Genomic DNA, 23899 nt, shown 5'->3' with positions numbered 1-23899 from the left:
TCCATGGTTTTCCATGGTTTTTCATGCAATACCATGGAAAATCTACAGTCAGGTAAGAAGGAGCCACTGATCCTAAACTGCTCCCCAAATCATACTGTAAACAATGCCAGTGCCTGTTCAGACCATTTGCCAATGCATACAAGATCTTCTTAGTAAGGCAATCAATATCTGTCTTTTAAGTTAGACCAATTTTCAGTAAGGGGTGTGTGTGTGTCTGTGCATGTGATTTAGATTTTTAATGTAGCTTTAACAATTTTAGTCATATCGCTACTGTGTCTGAAGTGTGTCTGCTTTCTTCCAAGTACAGCCAAGAATCTAAATATTCCTTTTATACTGATTTCCTGTTTTAATAGGATTATTGTCTCTACTGCTGTCAGTGTATATTTGTTTGCAGGATGACATTTCTAGATAATGCAATAATGTAAAAGTAAAAGTGTGATCATGACAGCATTTTGCATGCAGAACATCATACTCCGCAAAGTGGGTTTTTTCCCTTTCAAAAAATAACACCACTGCAACACTATAAAAATGGTAGTAAAATGCCATCTGGAGAAAACTCTATCATTTGATAACTGCATCACTCTGAATTTATTACCAAAAGTTATTGATAATTATAGGTGGTGATAATTAGCATGTACTTGTAATATTATTTTCTATTGGTTAGATATGATTTGCTTGGCTATTTTATGTTATTATCACAAAATGAGTGATATAAGAAAACAACCCTGACCTTATACAGCACATTGATTTATCCAACGTTGCATTGTTTAATCTATTTATGAATTATTATTTATAATAGCTAAATATTTAACCACAGAATCTTTACAGCTTGTTTCTTATGAATTGTATATATTTCTCAATGTATGTGCCAAACGAAATACAATTATGGCCTGCCTAATGAACAGGTACTGCCTAGATATCGCAATATCTGCCATTATTACGTTTCTGCCCCTTGTCAGGTTCAATTGTGACTTCTAACTGATATTACGAAGAATATACGCAAGTATGGCAGTAAAAAGTTTGAGTTAAATATTTTCAAAAATAATTTTACCAAGTATGCTGATTAAATACATATTGGTATTTACATACTGATGTTTTAAGTTTCAAAGCACAAGTTGCTATGTTTAAAACTTCAGTAGTTGTTTTTATTATGAAATGATGACAAATAATAACTTGTGGAAATCCAGCATTGACAATAAATGCTAACTTGAGGTGGAAATGATAAGGTTATTTTGAGACTATTCCAGCAATCTGAGAATATTAATTTCTTGAAGATGATGTTGCCTTACAGTTTATGAGCTTTTTTTTTATACAGTGGGAGCAGCATGACGCTGTGAATGTCATATGGGAGGCACAGGTAAGATGGTTAGATTTTTATATTGGAAGCAAATCGTTAAAATAAATTTTGATTGACAATAACCTGTATCCCTTACCTGTACCTCCAGTAAACTGCTCCTTATTTTTAATTACTATTTTGTTGTCCTGGGTAATCAGAAGTTACATTTATTTGATTCTTCATCCCTTTGATGCTTTAACTTCCCTTTGTCAACAAATGAGCACCTTGCTGACACTGAAGTCTAACTGATACAGACCTTGAGCAACAGGTATTTCGAACATGGATGAGTACAACCTGGTGAAAAATTTGAAAATGCAGTTGGCCATATGAACTCATTTTGTTTTAAGAAAGAGTAAAATGGATGTGAAATTTCATTAGGCAATTGTTGTGTGCAGGGAATGTGAGGCTCATTAAGGTTTCTAATGGTACCACAAATGTAACCTATCATAAGAACAAGTACCATCCTGGGAAAATTGGTAATTAAAAGATGACATATAGTAGATCATCAGTATCTGCTAATGGAGTTCAATGTGTGCTGTTAATTCTGACATTTCTAAAGCTAAGCATCACAGCCAAACCAGGGAAACTTGCCAGGGCTCATTGGTGCAAAATACCCCTCCAATTCTTCATGTGTTTTACTGATAACTGACATGGTGTGCAGATTTATCTTAAAGGACTTGTGTCCATACCAAATATTGGATTCGTCAGAGTTTACAGACCTTTTTCATACACTTGACCCCCACCCCGCTACAATGTTTCAAATAGAAAGCAGTTTGCAGAGGTGATAATTTCCCAAAAATATGTTTAAGTCAAGGCACTGGTCACAAAAGACCTACATAATGCTGAGAAGGTTACATTGATAGCAGATAGTTGGACAGTGAGATCAAATGAATCATATTTGACAATAACGTCAACTCACTGATAAGGACAGGAGGTTGATAAACTATGTTCTTCAAACTTGGCCCATGTATGAAGGGAACACAGGTGAAAACATAGCTGCTGTGATTCATGAGGTCATCAAAGAATGGGAAATACAGTCTATTCCCACACCACCTATAGTATCAGATAATGCATCTAACATGGACAAAGCAGGGACTCATTTAGGATGCAACTTTCACATCATGTGTTATGCACATACAATTAATCTATCTGCATACAAATGTCTCAGGATAAGATGCACTGAAATTCTCCTCTGCAGGATTTGTTGAACAGTTGGGTTCTTCTACTAAATTACAACTTCAGCAGCTAAACTGAGAAGCCAGGATGAATTGCTGGGACTACCAGAACATAAGCTCATAGCTAAAGTGTCCTCTAGATGGAACAGTACTTATGACATGGCTTCAAGGTTTCTTGAAAAGCAATGTGCAGTAATTGCTGTTTTGAGATCAAAAGATCTTGGTAAAATAAAAGAGAATGACTTGAATATATTGTCTGCTCGGCAGATAAGGTAATTGCTTGTCTAAAACTTCATAAAGCGGTGACAACAACTCTTTGTGCCTAGTCAGTTCCTACCATTTCTGTTATCATGCCTCTTCATTGCAAACTTATTGACAGCATTTTCCAACATAGCAATGATACTCTCTAGTAATAGGTCAGATGAAAAGGGCTGTGGTTGATGTATTTCAGGACAGATACACTCATCAAGAAGAAACTCTCACCACTACTGCTGCATTGGATCAAAGTTTTAAAGCCTTACTTTTCGTCAGTGATGCATGCAGGTATGAAATCGTTTCCAAACTTTTGCAGAATACATCAGAAATCATTGTCAAAGTGAAGGCTGAATCTAACACTGATCACTCACATGCAGGCGACAGTGGGCAGTCAGAATTGCCACCCTTCCCACAGCTACCAGTGCAGTTATGTGTGTCTGCCAATTTGGCTGCTAAGGATAATCAACCAGTTTGTAAGAAGCTTAAGTCAGACATTGGTAAAAGTGATATGATATATACAGGTACCTGTTGTTCTGGCATGCAAGAATTTCTGGGTGACATACATAATTCGTTTTGAAACTTCAGAGACACAAATGCAATAACTAGAAGAAGACCTTAAGAACTATAGAACATTTCTGTCAAGTCCCTTGATTTCAAATCCTCTTCAATGGTGGAAAAATCATGAGTACAGATTTCCAAGATCAGCCAAGCTTGATAAATCCTTACTGTGTATCCCAGAAACAAGTGTCCCTTCTGAGAGAGTGTTTTCCACCATTGGAGATATCGTAAATGTGCAACATTCAACCCTAAAACCAAATCATGTTGATACTCTTATCTAATTTAAATAAAATATGAAGTTTCATCATGTGATTTCTATGACAATTCAATCTAAACTACACTGGGTAAAGTGACAATGAAAAAGTAGCTTTTTGGGAGGTAAAACTAATTTCAACCATGCAACACTTACCTGCCGCTATTATTAGCTAACCAATTTTCATGCCGAAAACTCACCATCCATTCCATGTGAATACATCCTCCCAGAATAGAGAAAGGTCAGTGTGACATTTTGCACACCAATCTGCATATCACACAGTAATGCACAAAAGGTTGATATTACCAGACATCAGAGTGGGGTGGGTGGAGGGCATTCGGTAGTAATGACAGGTAAGTATTGCATAATTAAAATTATTTTTACCCCCCTAAAAAACTAAATTTTTTTAGCAGCAATTACTTAGTTTCTATTGTGCAGCTGAATTTGTTAGTTACATGGGTAAGCTGCTATCATCAAACTGATCAAAAACAGAAACTGAGTTGTACTCACCATAGAGGGAGAGGTCCATCTATAGAAGGTTGATGTCTCTGTTATGTAACTATGGGCTCCAGAAAACCCCCAAAAATATGATATGTGTTGCAGCGCTCTGCTTCCCTTATGGGAGGAAGCAGCCTGCTGCTGCAGTGAACAACCTCCAAAAAGGGAGGACACAACCCGTGGTTGCATTGCTCCACCTCCTTAAAGGGAGGGCACAACTCGATGTCACAGTGCTCTACCTCCCTAAAGAAACAACACTTTGTTTATAAATTTTTACCATGGAAGACTCAGTCTATTGTATTTGATTCAAGATACCTCACTAGAAGGCAGCAGCTTCTAGGGATTCTCTAAAATTTACACTACTCCCACAAAAGAACTGTCAAATATTGATGATGATAATTACAGTCAAAAGTACAACACAAACTGTAACTATTTGTAATATAAAGCTTATATCAGAATGGCAGAACAAGCTGACCTCAAGAAAAGGTAAAGGAACTGATAACAAGCATAATGGCTTGATCTTCAAAATTCTGAATTCACCAGATAATCTGCAGTCCTATAAAGTTACAGTGACTCTTTATAGTTCCACAAATACTTTACTTATTCAAGGGCCAAACGATAAAGAATGGACAAAAACTAATTTTCATCTCCTAGCTGCAGAAATTTATTCTGAAACAAGTTATCATGGAAACAATCAGAATATTTTGCATGCCAGAAGCACCCCAAATCAGTCTTTGCTAACCTCTAGTGGGCCTACTGTTCTACTAACAGACGGCCATGCACAGCTCTCTCTTATTGGGAATTCAGAAACAGAAACAAGTGCTGTTACACCAATTAACTAAGATTTTCCTCCCTTCAGAAACCAGAAACTGAAAACCAGAGTGGTGAGGAAATTTCAGATGAGCAAGCTGGAGAAAGCAATAATAATGAATTGCTCCCCAAGACCATCACAAAGGCTGATGTTCAGTCAGATAAAGTTCTGAATTGCAGGGTGAAAAAGACATATAATACCTAATGAGGGAAAACAAATCGCTACAAAAACTTGCAAAAATGACAGCAAAGGCCAATAAATTGTCAAAGGAATGTGAATCCTTAAAAGCCAAGCAGGAGTCAGAAAGGAATAAACATGAATAACTTGAAGAACAGCTAACAGATTTCAAGACAAAATTTATGAGCCTTGAAAAAAACAATAAAACCATCACATGTGACCTAAGACATCAAGCCACTGCCTTATTCTGGAAGACAACACAAAAATGAAAGAGAAAGTAAAACAATTAAATAAAGATGAAAATTCACTCCTGTCAGAAATTATGCAGCTTAAAATGATAATTTATTAAATTTTAGTTTATGCACAACTTGATGATCTTGAGTTATTGTAGGTACACACTGCCAGTGTTCCAATGGGGTTTGTCTGATAATGACCATTGAGTTATTGTAGGTACACATTGCCAGTGTTCCTATGGGGTTTGTCTGATAATGACCATTGAGAGAGGAATTAGTAGTGTGGTGAGATCATGTAATGTCAAATTATAAGGCTTGTTGGAGGATCACAAGGGGGGGGGGGATGAGCAGATCTATTCCTATTGGTTGGCATTGGCAGCAGAATTAAAAGGGCCAACCAGATTAGATAATCTTATGTAACATTGCATGATCATATAGAGTACCATGCTATCAGTCACTTCTCAGGTTTTTGTGATGTGGTGAATTCACAGTTCAATTCATTGCAGAGCATTTCTTCAGGATTCAAGATGTGACATTTTCAACAGAGAAATCTATGCTTTTGTTTCTACTGACCCTGCCATTCTAAACAATGGACACATTTTCTGCTGGTGTCAAGAGTTCATTCTTTTGGAACTCGCCGATGTGCACCATGTCCTGTATGGAGCATTATTTGAGTCAGCAGCGCCAAGTTGCTTTGGTTGGAGGTCATAGGGCAAATGCTTCTTTATTTGTGGATTTCATGGGCTGTCCATCTAGTAGGGAACTTTTTCTGTTGTACTTAATGAAGCTACTGCTGGCACTCATGGGCTATGTTGAGCACAACCTTTCTGGTCATTCATTTTGTTTTCGAGCAGCCACACCTGCAGCTGCAGTTGGTATGGAGGACCATTTAATTAGGACTTTAGGATGATGGTCTTCATCATGTTATATGTGCTACATCAGAGTTCACCCTAACCGACTCCTTTCTGATCAGGAATAATTGTGTACATACATTTAGTACCATGTGCTTTGGACACCAGTACTTCCAAATGGCTTTTCACATTACAAACTGTCAGCCTCTTGGGCACTCTCATTTCATATAATTTAAGATTTTACATTGAGCTGGGTTTTAAATGCTGGGTTCAGCCTAGCACAGCTTTTACTTGAGCTGGGATCAGCCTCGCACCAATTCTACTTTAGCTGGGACCAGCCCAGAGTACACTGTAATACTGGGATCAACCTAGCACTGATTGGGAATCAGTCTTTCACATTCGGATTCTGTCCCATGAGTAGCCCCCATGGAGAGAGCCAAATATTTGTAATATTTTAATTAAGTATTGACATTATTTTAGCTATGAGTTTGATGTAGAATACTGGTAATAATGAATAGTGGCATGTTTGAGAGAAAGGGAGAGAGTGAGTGAGAGTGAGAGCGACAAATACATATACTCACATGTCCTATATTTCTTACAATTCAGGTATTAAATTATTTCTCGTACAATTCAGTATTGTTTTGTTGTGCATAAATATGGCTATGCCGCTTCAAACAGAATGCATCCTGAAATTTTAGCTGCAGTGCAGGAAGACATTATAAAAATGAAAACAGAAACTCAGTACTCTCAAAGAAGAATCACAAAAAAAAACATTAGTGATATAAGCCGGCTTATGAAAATAAAAGGAAATGTCCAGAGAGAAAATAATAATTCCAAACCCACCCAGAATAAAAGGAAAATCACTACAATCCCTCAAGCTACAGTGGAAAACTCTACAGTACCTCCAACTACAGTGGAAAACCCCTACTGTCCCTCAAGCTACAGTGGAAAACTCTACCACACAATGTCACAAATAGCAATAAAGGGTTTTCATATCTCACAAATAACAGTTTTATATTTCATAATACACTGGATTCTACCAAAGACAGAGAAGAAGACACCAAAGAAAATGATAATTCCAGATAAAAACATTCTCATAATTGGAGACTCCATTATTAAATATGTAAATGAAAGAGGTCAGAAACCTTAGGTTCAAGTTAAGTGTTTACCTGGGACAGAAACTGATTATATATTTGATGCCATGAGAAAAATTAACCTTTCTAAATATGACACCATTATAATCAGTGTTGGTGGCAATGATGTAACTAAACAATGTTCCTACTGACCAGATTGAAACCAATTTTTATAACATCCTAAAGAACATATACTTGGAAAATCCTAACTGCTCTGTCTTTTTCATGAGTTGAATGCTCTAATTGAACATCTATGTCAGGAGTGGAATCACAAAATGATAGACATTGAACATGGATTCGTGACCACATTAGTTCAGGAACACTTAATGGCAAAAGACAAAATTCATCTAAATAAAAAGGGTTTATGCCACTTTCTCAATGCAGTAAATGAGATTTTCCAAATACTAATGGACAACTATGATGTGTCTAAAAGGCATAGAAATGTAGATCACCAGCAGATTTGGGACCATGCAAACTATTCCTACCATCATCAGAAATCAAGGAGATGTTTCTACTGCTTTGAATGGGGGCATAATGTGCAATCATGCAAAAACAAGTAAAATGCAGTGTCATGACTGTCTACAATATGGGTTGGTTGGTTGTTGTGGGGTTTAACGCCATTTTTCAGCACACGATAGGCCATATATGGCGGCCAGTATTAATGGTGGAGGAAGAACCCGGGAAAACTCCGGAAAGAACCACCGACCCACGAGAAGCTACTGGCATGCTTTCTCACATATCTACATTGGCTGAATCTGAGACTCGAACCGGCGCAGACAGAGGTGAGATGGCAGTGATCCGTAACGGCGAACGCTTTAGACTACAATATGGGTATAAGGCAAAACACTGCAAAATGTAATTGTAGTTCTTCTTGTGATGACATAAAGCAAACTGCTGATACCCTATTGAGTGACGATGTCAAGTGCTTCCATCAACGAAAGTGACCATAATGTTGTAATTTTTACTGACATAACTGTTGAATGTGCTAATATTTCAAGAGTCATTGAAAAATCTCCTGAAGAAATAGTTGATAGTCATGATTTAGGACAATGTATACAAGAAACTTTAGAGGAATATCATGGTTCATATATTGATAGTGAAAATATTAATTTAGGTATTTCATATCATGCATATCAAAACCATCAAAACTTAGAATTCTCTCAAAATCAGTGCCTTAAGCAAAAAGGTCTCAAAATTTGCCATCTAAAACATTCATTATCTTTTTCCGAAACTAGACAAAATCAAATTACTTTATTCAGGAAATAATTCAGTAATTGATATTTCTGCTTTCTGTGAAACCTTCTTACATGAACTTTTTCATGATGAATTGAACTTAAAATTCCTAACTTCAGATTTCAACAAAAAGACCGACTCGTCCAAAAAGGATGGTGGACTTCTTGTTTACATTAAGGATGACATTTGTTTCAAACATCGATATGACCTTGAAGAAACTGGTATGGAAATAATCTGGCTAGAAATGAGATATAATGTCCAAATTCCATTTGTATTAGGCTGTGCATATAGACCACCGAACAGTGACATTGCTTGGCATAATACATTTCAAAACAAGCTTGAACTCTGTATATAGAAAACCAAGAAGTCGGTTTAGTAGGTGACTTCAATTACAATTTGCTTTATGATACCAATGAAAGCTGGATTAAAACCATGAATTCCCTGAATTACCAACAGCTAGTTCATGTACCCACTAGAATAACAGAGGTATCTGAAACACTAATTGATCATATTTATACCAACAATGCTGACAATATTATAGAAGTTGCAGTTTCCCAATATTCCATAGGTGATAATTATCCTATATGCTGTACATGAAAATTAAGTCAAAAAAGTAAAACTTGTCATCACAAATATATCAAGTATCAAATAATGACAAGATTCAATTCACAAATATTCCTTAAAAAATTGAAAGATATCCCTTGGTCAGTAATTGAATCTTTTGATGACCCATCAGATGCTCTTGACATCTGGATAGATATTTTACTGACACCCTGATCATTCATGCTCCTTTTAATTTCAAGAGAGTCGAGCAACAAAACCAATCAAACTGGATTACAGGTGATATACTGAATGCTATTAAGACAAGGGATAGATTTCATAAATTAAAAGATACTGACAATTACAGATTATGGAGAAACAGAGTCAAGTCAATGATTCAAAAGGCAAAGAAAACTTATTATTCCACTGAAATATCAGATAGTATTACAAAAAAAGAATCCTGGAAAATCTTCAATGACTTGAGAGGCAAATCTGTCAATAACCTGCCATTTACATGTATTAGTGATGCAAATGGTGATATTAAGCAAGAACCTCTTGATATTGCAAATGCACTCAATGATTACTTTGTGAATATAAATGAAAAACTTGTGGATTTCACAACTCCTAGAAGATTTTCCAGTGATAAATTAAAGGAACATATTTCTTCAAAACTTAGCAAAGAAGTGTGCTTCAAAATCCCTAAAATAAGCCTTGAATTCATTTTAAATGAATTAGACCAACTTGATGTCACAACAGCAACAGGTCTAGATAATATAAGTGCTAAATTACTAAAACTCTCATCTCAAGTGATTGTACCTTCACTTACGTATATCTTCAATCTAAGTATTTCCACAGGTATTTTTCCAAATAGGCTAAAACTGGCAAAAGTAACTCCAATACATAAGAAGGGAGATCTTTCTGATATGAATAACTATAGACCTATATCAGTTTTATCATCGCTTTCAAAGATATCAGAAAGACATGTTTGTAAAGAATTTAGAAACTAACTGGAATCATTTAGTTTGCTATATTCACGACAATCAGGCTTCCATGAAGGATATTCATGCCAGACTAGACTAACTAGAATGGTAGATGATTGGTTAACAGCAACAGATCAAGGCAATCTTGTTGGCAGTGTTTCTTGACCTTTCAAAGGCTTATAACCTTGTAAATCACAAAATCCTGCTGAAAAAGCTCAGCATATATCAAGTTAACCATGAAAGCATAACTTGGTTTTGATCCTATCTTGCAGGCAGACAACAAGAAGTTTATATTTTAAGTAATTATTCAGATAAGAAACTGATAAAGTCAGGTGTTCCACAAGGATCAGTTCTTGGACCATTACTCTTTCTGCCATATCACATTGAGCTATCCACCACCACCATGTTTGCAGATGATACGACATTAAATAACATTGGATCAACAGGCCATGAGATTAGCACTAAATTAAATAAAGACTTGGTAAAAATAAATAACTGGTGTGAACACAAAGGTATGAAGAGAAAGTCAGACGAATCAAAAACCATGTATTGATAAAAAGAATGGATATACAACAATCTGAAAATGAAAAACTACTTGATAAACCTGAGCTTGTGAAGGAAAATACATGTTGATAAAGTCATTAAAAAAGTTAATTCACTTCTTATCTCCCTCAAGAACAGAGAAAGATATTCTACAATGCATATATCATGCCACACATAGGATATTGTCATTCTATAAGTAATAGTGGAACAGAAAATCAGGAAAGATTGCTGAAATTTCAATAAAGAGCAGCTAGTATTATTCTTGATGCTGATTTAGATACACCATCAACAAATCTTTTAAAACCCCTAAAGTGGCTTACATTTCAGCAGAGAACTCAGTTTCAGAAGGGTTTACTAGTCTATAAATCCTTACATGGTTTGGCTCCTGATTATCTTAAATGTAATTTTAAATTCATAAAATATATACATATGTATGAACTAAGATCCATCTCAAACAACAAGTTATATTTATCTAAACCAAATCCAGAGTTTTATATGATGAGTTTTGCTTTTTCTGGAGCCAAACTAAGGAAATCCATACCACCTTATGTAAAGTCAGCTGACACGTGCCAAGCATTTAAAAAGCTTCTTAGTCAACATCTACAGAAACTATCATTTGTATGATTTTGTTTAATTCAGTACTATTACTTTTTACAGCATTGTTATTATGTACTCACTTATAATGTTTTACACATGTTCACTATTACTATTTGTATGAATCCTGTATGTCCTTGAAGCCTTGTACATATTTTATTGTAGCAGTATATCAATTGTTGAGTACTTAACAGCATTTGTTGTCTAAAAACACCTTATGTTGTAAAAATTGTGCATTATATATATATATATAGATATATATATATATATATATATATATATATATATATATATATATATATATATATATATATATATATACACACACAAATGTCATTGTAGAAGGCCTCATGGAAGCTTGGTCAGTAAACCAAACAAGATTCTTCTTTAAACAAAGTTATTATTATTATTATTATTATTATTATTATTATTGTTATTATTATTATATATATAGTGGTGAGTGTTAAGAAGCTATGGCAACCACATCTAACCAAAGAAGAAAACTGCTAGGAATGACATTTTACTGAGCCCCAATTTTGTATTATTGTGACCTGTATCTTTCACTTTGATTCCATTTTGGATTCATGCTTTAGCAATATTTGTTCATTTTGTTTGACATGTCTGATTAAAATATACTAGTGTAAATTCAACATTATTCATGGGGTGCCAAATTTTGTGGGTTTTTGGTTCCTTCAAACCAAGTATGAACCCCATCACCACCATGATTTGATCCTTCTGTTAAGGTAGGATTCCCACCACACCTTCACCTGACCCACCCTCATTATCAAAGGCATATCCATAAAAGTGATTATAGTTAACAAAATTCCCCAAATCATAAAAATAAATGAATTCACTGTATTTAAAAGATTCTGTTTGAGAAAAATTAGAATACTACCAAGTTGGAATGAATATTATATAATCAAACTGGCCTGACAATGCTCACCTGGCATAGAATGCTCAGTTGTTCTAAAGTTTAAAACTGGTTTGTTTTCCACCTGCTTGCTAAGATACAATGTTGCTAAGGCAGCCACTCTAAACATGTTTGTGATAGAGCATGACCATAAAAACACTCTGAACAAGTTTGATCATAACTGGCTCAACTGTTCTGGAGAAATAATTGAAGATAAATTTTCCATACGGTTGCTGTGGAAACCACACAATTGCCAGTGGAATCACCAAGGCAGTTTTGATAAAGCATGTTCTATGAATCATTCCTATCCAAGTTGATCAAATTAGCTCAGCTGAAAATACCTTTTTTCAAAGAGTTATTATAGAAGCAGTGCCAGTGCTAGAAGAGACAAAAAAATTAATGATAAAGAGAAATATTCATACCAGGTTTGGTCAAACTGGCTCAACTGTTATAGAGAAGAAGCGGAAAACAGGTTTTCAACCCCATTACTAAAATGCTAAACTGTTGAAAGGGAAGTCACTCCAGACAATAATTTGATACTGCATATCCTAAAAACACTCCCAAGTGTGACCAAAATTGGCCCACTTGTTCTGGAGAAAACTGTCTTTTCATATGGTTGCAGTGGATGCCACATCATTGCATGGAAAGCCACCAGGGCATAACTGTACAAGAGCAGTGTTGCACCAAGGATTCCAAGAGTAGTGAACACTGTCCCATGTTCTCAACATTTTGGGGATTGGCAAAATGTCGAACAAGGAAAAAAATCTGGATGGTACATTATGTACCCATTGTGGTAAAAAACTGGAGATAATCTCATTTTTGCTTTACCCAGTTCTGACTCCTGGGCAATTCCTGCCATTAAGTCACTGCATATCTTGTCACTAACACTGGAATTGTTTTATATCCAATTGTCCATGCCCAAGCATGCCGACTTAAACAAATGGCAAAAGGCATGTTACTGTGTCAGTGCCATTTACAGAGGATGCATAAAAAGAAGACCTTGTGGAATCAAGACTGTCAAAGCATTTAGTAAATTGAAGAGAGGTCCTCTCAAAGAAACCACTTCCTGTTTCAGATCAATCATGCAAACTCAAAAAAGCTGGGGTGAAATATGCTGTTCAATTCCTGCAGTAAAACAGAACTCTCCACCCACACCGGATCTGTTGGGATCTCCATTATCTTAAGGAAGCAGAAAAGGGGAGGAAATTGGATAAATGAAATCTGAAGCCACTTGAAGATACTTGGATAACATATTTGTTCTGCTTAAACATGTTATTCCAAGCTTGATGAAAATGGCAAAGTCAGGCTCCAACTGAGATGTTCTCTGTGGGGCAGCAAGGTTCACAAGTCTTTGGCAGCTGTTGATAGGCTTGGGAAAAGCAAAACTTTGTTTCCCTTTCCATTATTAAACTTCCTCCCATATTGAAAATTCTGTTTTCATCTGAAAGTGGGTTGAGACTGAATCGGACCTTGTTGAGTTGGATGTGGCCACTTTCTCTCTGTCTCTGACCATCTCTGTGATGTAGCAGAGATGGCTAAGTAGAAGAGGTGGAGAAGGAGGCAAGGAGAGCTGGAGGGGCACCATTTTGTCTTTATCTTCTACCTGACTCCCAAATAACCCTGCTGAAGCAAAGGGTAAAGAGCACATGACCTAAGAGTGATGAGGATCCAGAAGACAAATGCAGCAAGATAGCTCACTGTATTAAATTGAGATTAGAAGAACTCCTAAGGGCTGTGACCATGAAATCATGTACTACTCTATATAATACTTTGGTATGTGGACATTCCCTTCTAATACATGCTTAGGACAGGAGAAAAATTTTCGAGGACTCCAAGTCCAGCATCAGCACCATATTTCCCCCACTGACTGAACATGGTGAACGCTGGAGTAGACATCTGTACTGCCACAATGTTCTCAGTGCTCAAAGAAAAATGTTTAGATACAGGCTCAGGGCTTGTCACTTAAATAAACTCAAAAGCCCTGACTGAAATTTCACAAGCCAGGACTCCAATTTCCAAATGCCCCAAATTTTCCCTTTTTTAATACTGTTGCCCAGCATTGTAATAGCTACAATTCAAATATAAATTCAGTAGGGTTCAAAGGGGTTTGAAGGTAATGCAAGTGTCATTAGTGTTCATCACTACACTCACTAGGGACTGGTGTTCAAACTTCTCTGCAGGATTCTCTGAGTGAATCCTGGTCAGAACCATGTTGACATATGTCAACGTGTTGTTTGCAGCATGTGCAAAGAAATAATAGCTCCCCCCGTATCTTATTTTTTGCTGGAATACTTCACAAAGAAAAACTCAGTCAACCAAGAGTTCTGAAATTTTTTTGTGTGGCTTTGCTGAGAGCTAATTGCTTCCTAAATTGGTTTCAAAAATTAAATAAACTTGAACACTATTCTGAAAACTTAAATGCTCATGCTTTGCATTCTAAATATGCAGTAAAATCCAAGTTCAAAGAAGCATGGCGGCTGTTCACAAACTTGTCATAAATATTGTACATATGGCTTAAACATTGTCATTCAAAGAAGTGGTATGTAATAACTTTTGTCCTTGTACACGCATATAATCTAGCATCTCTGATTTACCTATAATAACTTGTTCCACTTCCTGATCCTACCTATGCAAATAAGCACAATGGGCTCACCCACTGCAGCCTACAAATACATCTCACTAGCTATTGTCAGGCAATTAAGTAATATTTGAAATGCTGATTTATACCTGACCTCTTCACCTTTATTTCCTGCGATCTGAACTGCCCAAGAGAGAGTTTTACATATTTGCTGGCCTAGAAGATGATACGTTTTTACAAGAAAATCTTAGCTTTGTTTTATACTCCAAATTGACTTATATATGGATTATGTCACCTGAATCATTTTATTGTATGTCATGTAATTTTTCATAAGGAAAAAAAATTCTCCAATCAGTACGAAAAATAATGTGTAAAATATATTTAATTTTGGGGAAGAGATCATGTAAGAACAAATATAAAAACCCACATTAAGAACATTTTAAACAATTACATGATTGTGTCAGTATTAAAAATAAACATACATCAGAAGCAATTGCACTAAAGCAGCATGCACTAGAAATATACATTGTTTAAATTTGATTACATATATGTGCATTAGAATTGACAAGTTAGAAGATGAATAATCATGACAAAGACATATTCCATCACATTTTTCTTCTTGCACCTGGGGCCCTGAGTGGCCAAGTGGCTTAAAGCACTCACCATTATGGATCACTTTCATCTGACCTCTGTCTGTGTGGGTTCGAGTCTCGGATTTGGCCAATGTGGGTATGTGAGAAAGCTTGCCAGTAGCTTCTCGTGGGTTGGTGGTTCTTTCCGGGGTTTTCCTGGGTGCTTCCTCCACCATTTATACTGGCTGCTATGTATAACCTATCTTGTGCTGAAAAACAGCGTTAAACCCTACAACAACTTCTTGCACCTCACGATAAAAAAAAACTTATGCCCCACTATCAGAGAGAAAGAGAGAAAGAGAAATGTCTTGACAATTGCAATCCGTATTGTTCACTTACCCGATGACTGTGATTTTACCCATATACAAGCGCAATACTATATTCCATTATCAATTAATACCAATGAGTAAGCAATTCCTTTTAGTTTTAGTTACCACTTCCATTGCCCAAGAATCATATGGGTTTGTAGTGGTATTTACATGCTAATATCAATATGCTACAGCAATAGTCAGGCTTTCCAAGCAAACACCTGTTTGAGGACAAGATTGGGCAGACCAGATCATATTAGTGAGGCTACCAGTAGGGAAATGAGGCTACCACAGGGTAATACGAATATGGAACCATATAACGAAAGGAAATGCTGGTTACTCGTGTAGATTTTTCAGCCAGTGACATCTTTTGCAGATACAACTGTCAGCAATTTAAAGTATGAGCAAAGATCAAAAACAACTGCTGCCTAAGTACTGGAAGAGTACATGCACTTTAAAAAAAAATCTTATTTGTTGGTAACGGAGAGGTCATTGTACTTGCAAAGAAAATTAGACAGCATGTGAAATGGTCATTCTTGGAATTTAACTTGAACAGAGTCTATAAGGTTCTAAATATTGTGAATATTTAAACTCTGAATAAGTATGGTATGTATGTTCATTGTTTACATTTACTATTTAATTTTTTAATCCCTCTTTGACAAAAGCTTCAGCTAAACAGTGGCAGTAAGGTACAAAACATGAAGAGTTGAACTCTCTCATATTGGGCAATAACATTTTATTCTGATCCAGAGGTGCAAGAAGAAAAACGTGATGGAATACATAGCCCTTCTCTCTGTATCTTTCTTAAAAAAAAGAAATGGAAAAGCGCTTTATCATTAATGATGCAATTTCCCTATTGCTGGTAATCTGAAATATAGTGATACCTTTAATATTTATGAAACCGGAAGTTACTATATAGTTTAATTCTACACATCTCAAATTTGGTCACATCTGTAACTCTTTAAATTTTCAGGTCAGCATCATTATATGTAGCTAAAAGTACATAATACATTTAAAATACTTCATGGGAAACAAATTAGGTACTTTTACTTACATTTAATGATCCTGACCTGAAAGGTTACTAAATTAAAGATAGGATAATATTCGCAATGCTGTGTGGAACGAAGTGAAAAAGATGAAGCTAAGTTATTGATCTGGCCTCATCTTATACTCAGCATCGACTTGTATATCGGTAAAGGATGGAAAATTTGCCAAATTTGTTCATTCGACTAACACTCCAAATCAACTTATAGGCTGACAAACACGGTAACTCCAGTCATGACTGTTTACAGTTTATACATGCTACATGCAACAGGCATATACTGAAAATGGTGGGGCTTGTTTTTTTTCTTCTTTCTTTCTATTCTTGAAGAATAATGAAAATTGTCATTTCTCAAAACATGACTGTGTCACGGGGTTTGGGAGTACAGAATTGTATTTTTAGCATGACACACCATGCTTCAGTCTCATTAAAATCAGATTTCAATTTCATGTAGGACAGTGGTGATCTGATTTAGATTGTGCCATGTTATGGCAGGTATGTCAACATCTTGAAAATACATTTACACATTTCATTAGCACGATCAAAGTTTCCTCAGACAAATTCGATTTATTTTGTTCAACAAGCCAGATGGGCACCTGACTTAGAATACAGGATGGGCCTGATCTAAAATTTGAGGGGCCCTGGGTGTCGGGTTATCGGATTTTTTTAGCACTGGTTCTTACAAACACTAGGAATATCACTGCTGTACATGTTCAAGTGAGTTCAGATGCTGCCATGATTTTATCTACAGGGGAGCTCCCCATCTGTCATCAAAATAATGGGGAGTAGAAAAAAGGTGGGGGAGAACAGCTATAGTTCAATATTAACCTGTAACAAACACATAAATATCCATCTCTTTCCTTGTTCTTCCTACACTCTGTTAGACCTCTAATGAAATTTTAAAAATCCTTAAAAGATTGTTAACACATTAACCCCTGGAGCTTTTTGACATTTTCAGCTGAAAATCGAGTAGGAAACACATTTTGAAAGCTATTTCTGAATAGACTCGAAAACACCAAATCCCCGGTCATCTTTCAATAACATACTGCCTAGTTGTGTAAGAAACATCGTTTTTCATTGGCTATTTGACTTGCACATGAGCAGAAGGGTAAAAGTTGCAGTTCTTTATTATTTTTTTTTGCTAAACAGAGCCATTATTTTTGTATGGAGACCACTCTTTATTCCAAATGACCATCTTATGCTACTTTTTGCAAAGGCTCATCTGTCTGTTTGCAGTTCATACCGGTTTGCCTTAGATCTGAGACCAAAAAGTCTACAATCCGGACACAAAATCGGATTTCGACCACAGGCGAATTTTGGGTAGAAAAAGTCGGGTCCAAAAAATGAGGTTTTTTTATCAGTATTTTGTAGTGCAACTAGATATTCTAGATTATTTGTTATCATTGTAGAGCAACATCTGTCTACCTTTCTAAAATACCACCCACTTTAGTGCATCATGCATGACCATGACGCTACAGAGCTCGGCAGTAAGCTACTACCTCCTGCCCCATAAAGTCGTCGCAAGGGGTTAATGTGTTAAAACTACATATATAAAAAATGTAAAGAAAAATCCTCTAGATGTACAAGAATTAATCTAGCAACTGTTTCTGAGCTTAATCGTTTCCTTATCTGTGAATGAATGAGCCTAGACTCCTCCACGTTCACAATCTGCTGTCTGAAAGGACATATGCATAGCTAGCTAAGACAGCTTGAACCAGTTAGGAAACTATTCTTTATGGATGTCATATACATGTACTATTTTCTAAAGCTCATAGGTATGATGTCTTCGATATCTATGTTCCAAAATAAGATTTTTCACAAGAATGAACTCTGCAAAAGTTTTACTTTCTTGAATCAGTGTTTTACTAACTCCTATGCCAGATTTCTCATCTATTTCATAATGTCCATCAATGCCTAAGCCTTCTTGTATAGACAGATGTATTTTGATAAAATAAATATTCTTACTTTTCAATTTCATTTTAAATACATTTTTATATTTGTTCAATTATCTTAATCCTTAGATGCTGTATAGAAAGAAATTAGTGTTGTCCTCCACTTACATAATGTCTGCATTTAAATTAATCTTGGTAGTCTGCCTTTCCAACATTTAATCTTGAAATTCCACTAAAAAGAAGGTTTACCAGTATGCTGTCTGTTTTTAACATCATTTTGGGATTAAAAACTACTCGCAAATATTTCTGGCAGCACTTTTCAAGATACAATAATCTCTCGTATACTTGAAAACTTTAAAAATCATTTTCATCATCATTATCATCAACCTGTGGAAAGATAGGCCATGCTGTGAGTAAACCATTCTGGGTTTTCTATATAAACCATATTTTTAAACATGCATTTGTAAAATTCCTTGATGAATGCTAGGTTCAAACTCAACAAAATGCTTGTTTCTGGGCCTCTGTACCAATTAGACTTAAGTTTAACAACCATTCATGTCAAGCTGAAGTACTCAGATGTGAAACAGTTGCCTACAGGGAAAAAAAGTTTTTGAGACATATACTATGAGACCTCTACTGCCGAATTATGTCATGACAAGCACTTTCAGGGTTAACAGTTAAAAAAAACCTACTCTGGCAGAGTACATATGTGCAACTTTAAACTGATTTGTGGGAGTTTTCGCACATCACTGCTTTCCAAGTGCTAGAATTTGTACAAATTCTGCATGATTTTGTGTGCCCTGACAGCATATCTGTGTTATACGTTGGAACAATATACCATTAACAAGTTTTCCAAATATTTATGTCCGAGAGATGACAAGCAATCTCAGCAATTTCTGCAGACTGGAATGAAGCAAAAGGAGGGATGTTCTTCACTTCCTCAGCAACTACTGAGGTTTGACTTTATAGTTCTGGCACATGGACAGAGGTGGTGAGCAATCAAAATGGGTTAATCATCCACTGCAGCCATCAAACCAAATTCCAATCTTCCTAATGCTCTCCCTATACTCACTGGGGGGGTTCTCCTTGTTTAGCAATGCTTTTATATTCAACAACAAGTGGCATGCATGAAGCAGTACCATTCTCAACATGGTATCTGTCAGCTTTTTTCTACTGGATATGCCAATAATGTTGGGACAAACAACTGTGCTGTAGGCTAGGAAACTCATAATGTATTTTCCACCAGATCAGAAAGAAGGAAATACTGCTGCAATAAATGTGCATTAGTCAACTGGAAGATCAGAGAAAAGGATGCATCAGTTATAACTTTCCCTGTATGGCTCTGTGTACAATTCGACAGGTGATCAATTGCACAGCCCATTTGCCACATTTACTGTATATAATGGGACACAATAAAACAATGTATTTTTTCCTGTCCCTGAACTTATGGTGAAACTTTTTTCACCTAGGTCACATGACCCAAGACTTAAGAAACAAAATAAATCGTGAGCACTAACCCTTTAAATCATGCAAGCACCTTTGGAACGCTTCTATTCCATTCGCATACTAGCGCCTTTGGACGCTTCTACTCCATCCACATACTAGTGCCTTTAGACGCCTCTACCTGATTCGCATACAAGCGCCTTTTGATGCCTCTACCCAATTAGCATACAAGCACCTTTAGACGTGTGCTGTAATCATCAGCCATTTGGAGCGGGTTTTTGTAGCGCTACCTTCAGGGAAGACCCCTATTAGATACTACATTCATTGCTGTGAATGGCCATTATGTCAGATCACGTTGGAAGCTGTTTATGGTCTGGTCGAAATCTGCTATTTAAAGTAACTGGGTTCTATTCTCCACTCTCCAAAATGGAGGTAGTGGATTTCGTTCAGTACTTAAGGAGTTTTCACGATTAGAATCACAACTAAGAAAGCTTCAATAGCTTAGGTAAAGGCTCTGATACTGATGTAGGCAGCAATTTGTTTTTTAAAAGTTATCAAATTCATATGACTTAGTGATGCAGACGCAAAGAATTTGTAAGTTTCAAGTATAAGAAATGGCAGCTACAGTTGGTCCCGCAACTTCACTGACTTGACAGTGAATGAGTTCTCTCAAAAGCACATAAACAAAAATTCCATGAAAAATAATTACAATGTTATAACGATCAGACTTTACTCTTACATTTTTCCATACATAATAGATGTGTACCAAAAACGTAAAATGGTTAAAATTGCTGTTAAATGTAACATACACTACACTGAAGTTAACAGGCAGGCCTATGTGTATGGAGTCGAATAGGTAACAGGTGTTCTATTTATAGTGCACTGCACTGGGTAACTTTGCTACATTTGTATTGAAGGGCTAAAAAGCCATACACTCTATCAGGTAAAGAGTTAAAGAAAAAAATATATCCATGAATTCCATATATGTACTACATAATGTAGCGTAGGCATCCATACTGTAGTGGTGCATCGCTTATGTCACATAACACACAACACATTGTTCACTGACATGAACATAGAGAAACAAATATTTGGCATTACTTAAGGTTTGAATATGTTGTTCAACTGAAAAATGGATCCAACAAAATCTCAAAGAGAGGGAAATAATGAAATGATTGCTTGAAGGTATCTGCCATTCATGCATGACACAGTGTTAGGAGCAAAATAACCAAGACTGTATTATATCCAGGCAAACTATATGACATTATCTAGCAAATAAATCATTACATGAAACTATACTCACTAGAGTGCTAGCATGGGTTACAAAAGTATTATTAAAGCAAGTTATTGCTGTGTATACTATTTTCATGCAAACATCAATACCTGTTTGTATTAATTTTGACTACAGATGCCAAGCAAATAGAAGCCCGGGCAGTGAATAAACACAACTGGCAGCAAGCAATAAACTCAATGTTTGAACCTACCGACAGGACATCAAAGACAAAGGTTATTTTTATTACAAAGCAAGCCAACCTCAGAAGCCAACTTAGGATACTTTTAAGGTGATTTTTTAAAAAGGATATAAATACAAAAGTTATTTTATCACAAAGCAAGCCTACCTCAGATGCCGAGCTCAGATTCTTTTAAGTGGGACAACTTTTAAAAAAAATATATGTTGGCTGATAGAGAGAAGCTCACGTTGGTTCCTTTTTACCAGTATTCACAGGAACAATCTTTAAAGAGATACAATATAGTGCTTTTTGTACAGACACTGATTCCCCAAAATATTTAGAGAAAATAAAACATTTGATGAATTCATGAAGGCCACAAGAGAAGAAGATCATTCCACTGATAATATGATCATTAGCATGGATGAAATTCCAGTCTACTTTGATCTCCTGGACAGACTGTCGACAAGATGGGGGTTAAAAGTGTGAGAATTAGCATGACTAGTGCAGATTTTTTTTTAAAAATCTGACTTAAGTCCTTGCAGTTTCTGCTTCAGGAGACACATTGCCCCTAACAATAAATATTTCATGGCATGAGAAAGCTAAAAAAATATTCATGCATGAAAAGAATGGATGGTACATGTGCAGGAGAAGGTTGAGTTGATGAGATGATGCAGCAGTGGATTAAAGAGTTTTATGCCAAGTACACAGTATTATATTTTTTTTAAATAACACTTCAATTGGAGTGCATTGTCTGTAATTTTTGGAATGATTAAAAAAGTGTCCCACAACTTATGACTCAAAAAAAACAAAGCATCCCAGAATATACAGTGCACAAAATATTACTTTAAAAATTAATTTATGGTGTTGACAAGATGGGGGTTAAAAGTGTGAGAATTAGCATGACTAGTGCAGATTTTTTTTTAAAAATCTGTCTTAAGTCCTTACAGTTTCTGCTTCAGGAAACAAATATGGTTTCCAAACATATACGGTAAATATGATAATAGGTCTGATCTTTTTTCCTGAAATGCACAGCACACCAGAAGACTAGACTGCAGGGTCAACAACTGGGACAGAAGAGTGAGGTGATGATGGCTGATAAAAAGATCAGCTCAGCCACATCAGTTTCATACCTTATGCACCCTTCTTACAGCTGCCAAGGCCATGCTTAGGAATACAGGTAGACTAACACCCAATGCGGTGCCAAATATTGGGAGAACTATCTGACAGAAAGTCCAAAGCAGTATTACAAGTACCCAAGGAATGGAGGGAGAACTCCCCCAATGAAAAAAACTAAGCTATGGTCTTATGATGCAACATCCACATGCATGACTCCAGGAGTGTATTAGAGTGGTCTAGCATGGACACACCCAGCATCACAAAGTTGCTGTGTCTATTTGCCTGCATGTAACTGTAGCCCTTTCTGATGAATCTTTGGATGGGGAGGTACCACTGGAACATCACCCAATATACAGAAGATGATTTTGGGTTGAAGCTAAAGATGCCACACTCCGATGATTTTGATTTTGCCTATTTCTTGCCTTCAAACTTTTCTGTAGAACCAAAGTCCCATTCAACTGGGAACTACAAACACTATAAGGTGTTTTTTAAGTACAATAAGTATATACAAGACAAGTGACTTGATAATCCTCTCTGACTTGAATGTTTTGCATTTTGAGCACTGCTTGCAAATGAATTTGGAAAAGAAAATAAATAACAACAAAAAAATATGAAAAACTATACAAAGAAAATCACAAATGTTATCATTTGTTTGATGAAACTGTAAAACACAATATTACACCACTCTTATTAATGGACAGACTGAAATAAAGAAGATCTTGAAGGGTTTGTTTAGGTAGTGCAGGACAATGTTGATCGTATTGCAGATGAATGGTAGCAACCTTGTGGTGGCAAAGGAGAAGCAATAGGTAAGAATTCTTCCCTTTTTGATAATGATATATTCACTGAAAGACAAAATGTTCTCACATTTTTGGAATTGCTGGATTCAAGAGGTTGCAGTTCTTATTTCTGAACACTAATGTGATAAGGGAATGTATTTGACTAAGAACATTCCTACCAAATTTGTTCAAAATTGGTATAGTCTGGAGAAAAGGTTGAAAATAGGTATTTACACCTAACTGCTCTTAGGGATAATTTTGGTAGAGCATGTCCTAACAAACATTACTGTCAGGTTTGATCCAAAGTGGTTTTTTAGAAATTGAAAATAGCAAATGTGAATGAATGGATGGACAACAGATAAAGGGACATGCTGTAAGTTCACATAGCCTTGGTCAGGCAAGGTAGCAGTTTAAGATAACAAAGGCCATAATAATACAAAATACTATTAATAATACTGATACTTTCATCAGAACAAACAAACTGCCAGCTTCACCAGAGAGAACAGTAAGATCAAAATTAAAAAGGGTATTGAAAATGTCATTAAATAAGGTCATCAGACACTAGCAGTGTTCTTCAC

General features: G+C 36.0%; 1 protein-coding gene across 2 annotated transcripts in view; it reads right to left on the bottom strand.

Moving 5' to 3' along the window:
- LOC149806880 (uncharacterized) overlaps positions 1–23899 on the bottom strand; it is a 204300-nt gene that overhangs the window by 38329 nt on the left and 142072 nt on the right. The window lies entirely within an intron of this gene.

This window comes from Sinohyriopsis cumingii, chromosome 1, assembly GCF_028554795.1.
Source record: "Sinohyriopsis cumingii isolate HCF-2022 chromosome 1, ASM2855479v2, whole genome shotgun sequence".
In the NCBI taxonomy this organism is placed as follows: domain Eukaryota; kingdom Metazoa; phylum Mollusca; class Bivalvia; order Unionida; family Unionidae; genus Sinohyriopsis; species Sinohyriopsis cumingii.
The sequence above is the reverse complement of the archived record's forward strand: the minus strand, read 5'-3'. Positions and strand labels throughout refer to the sequence as shown.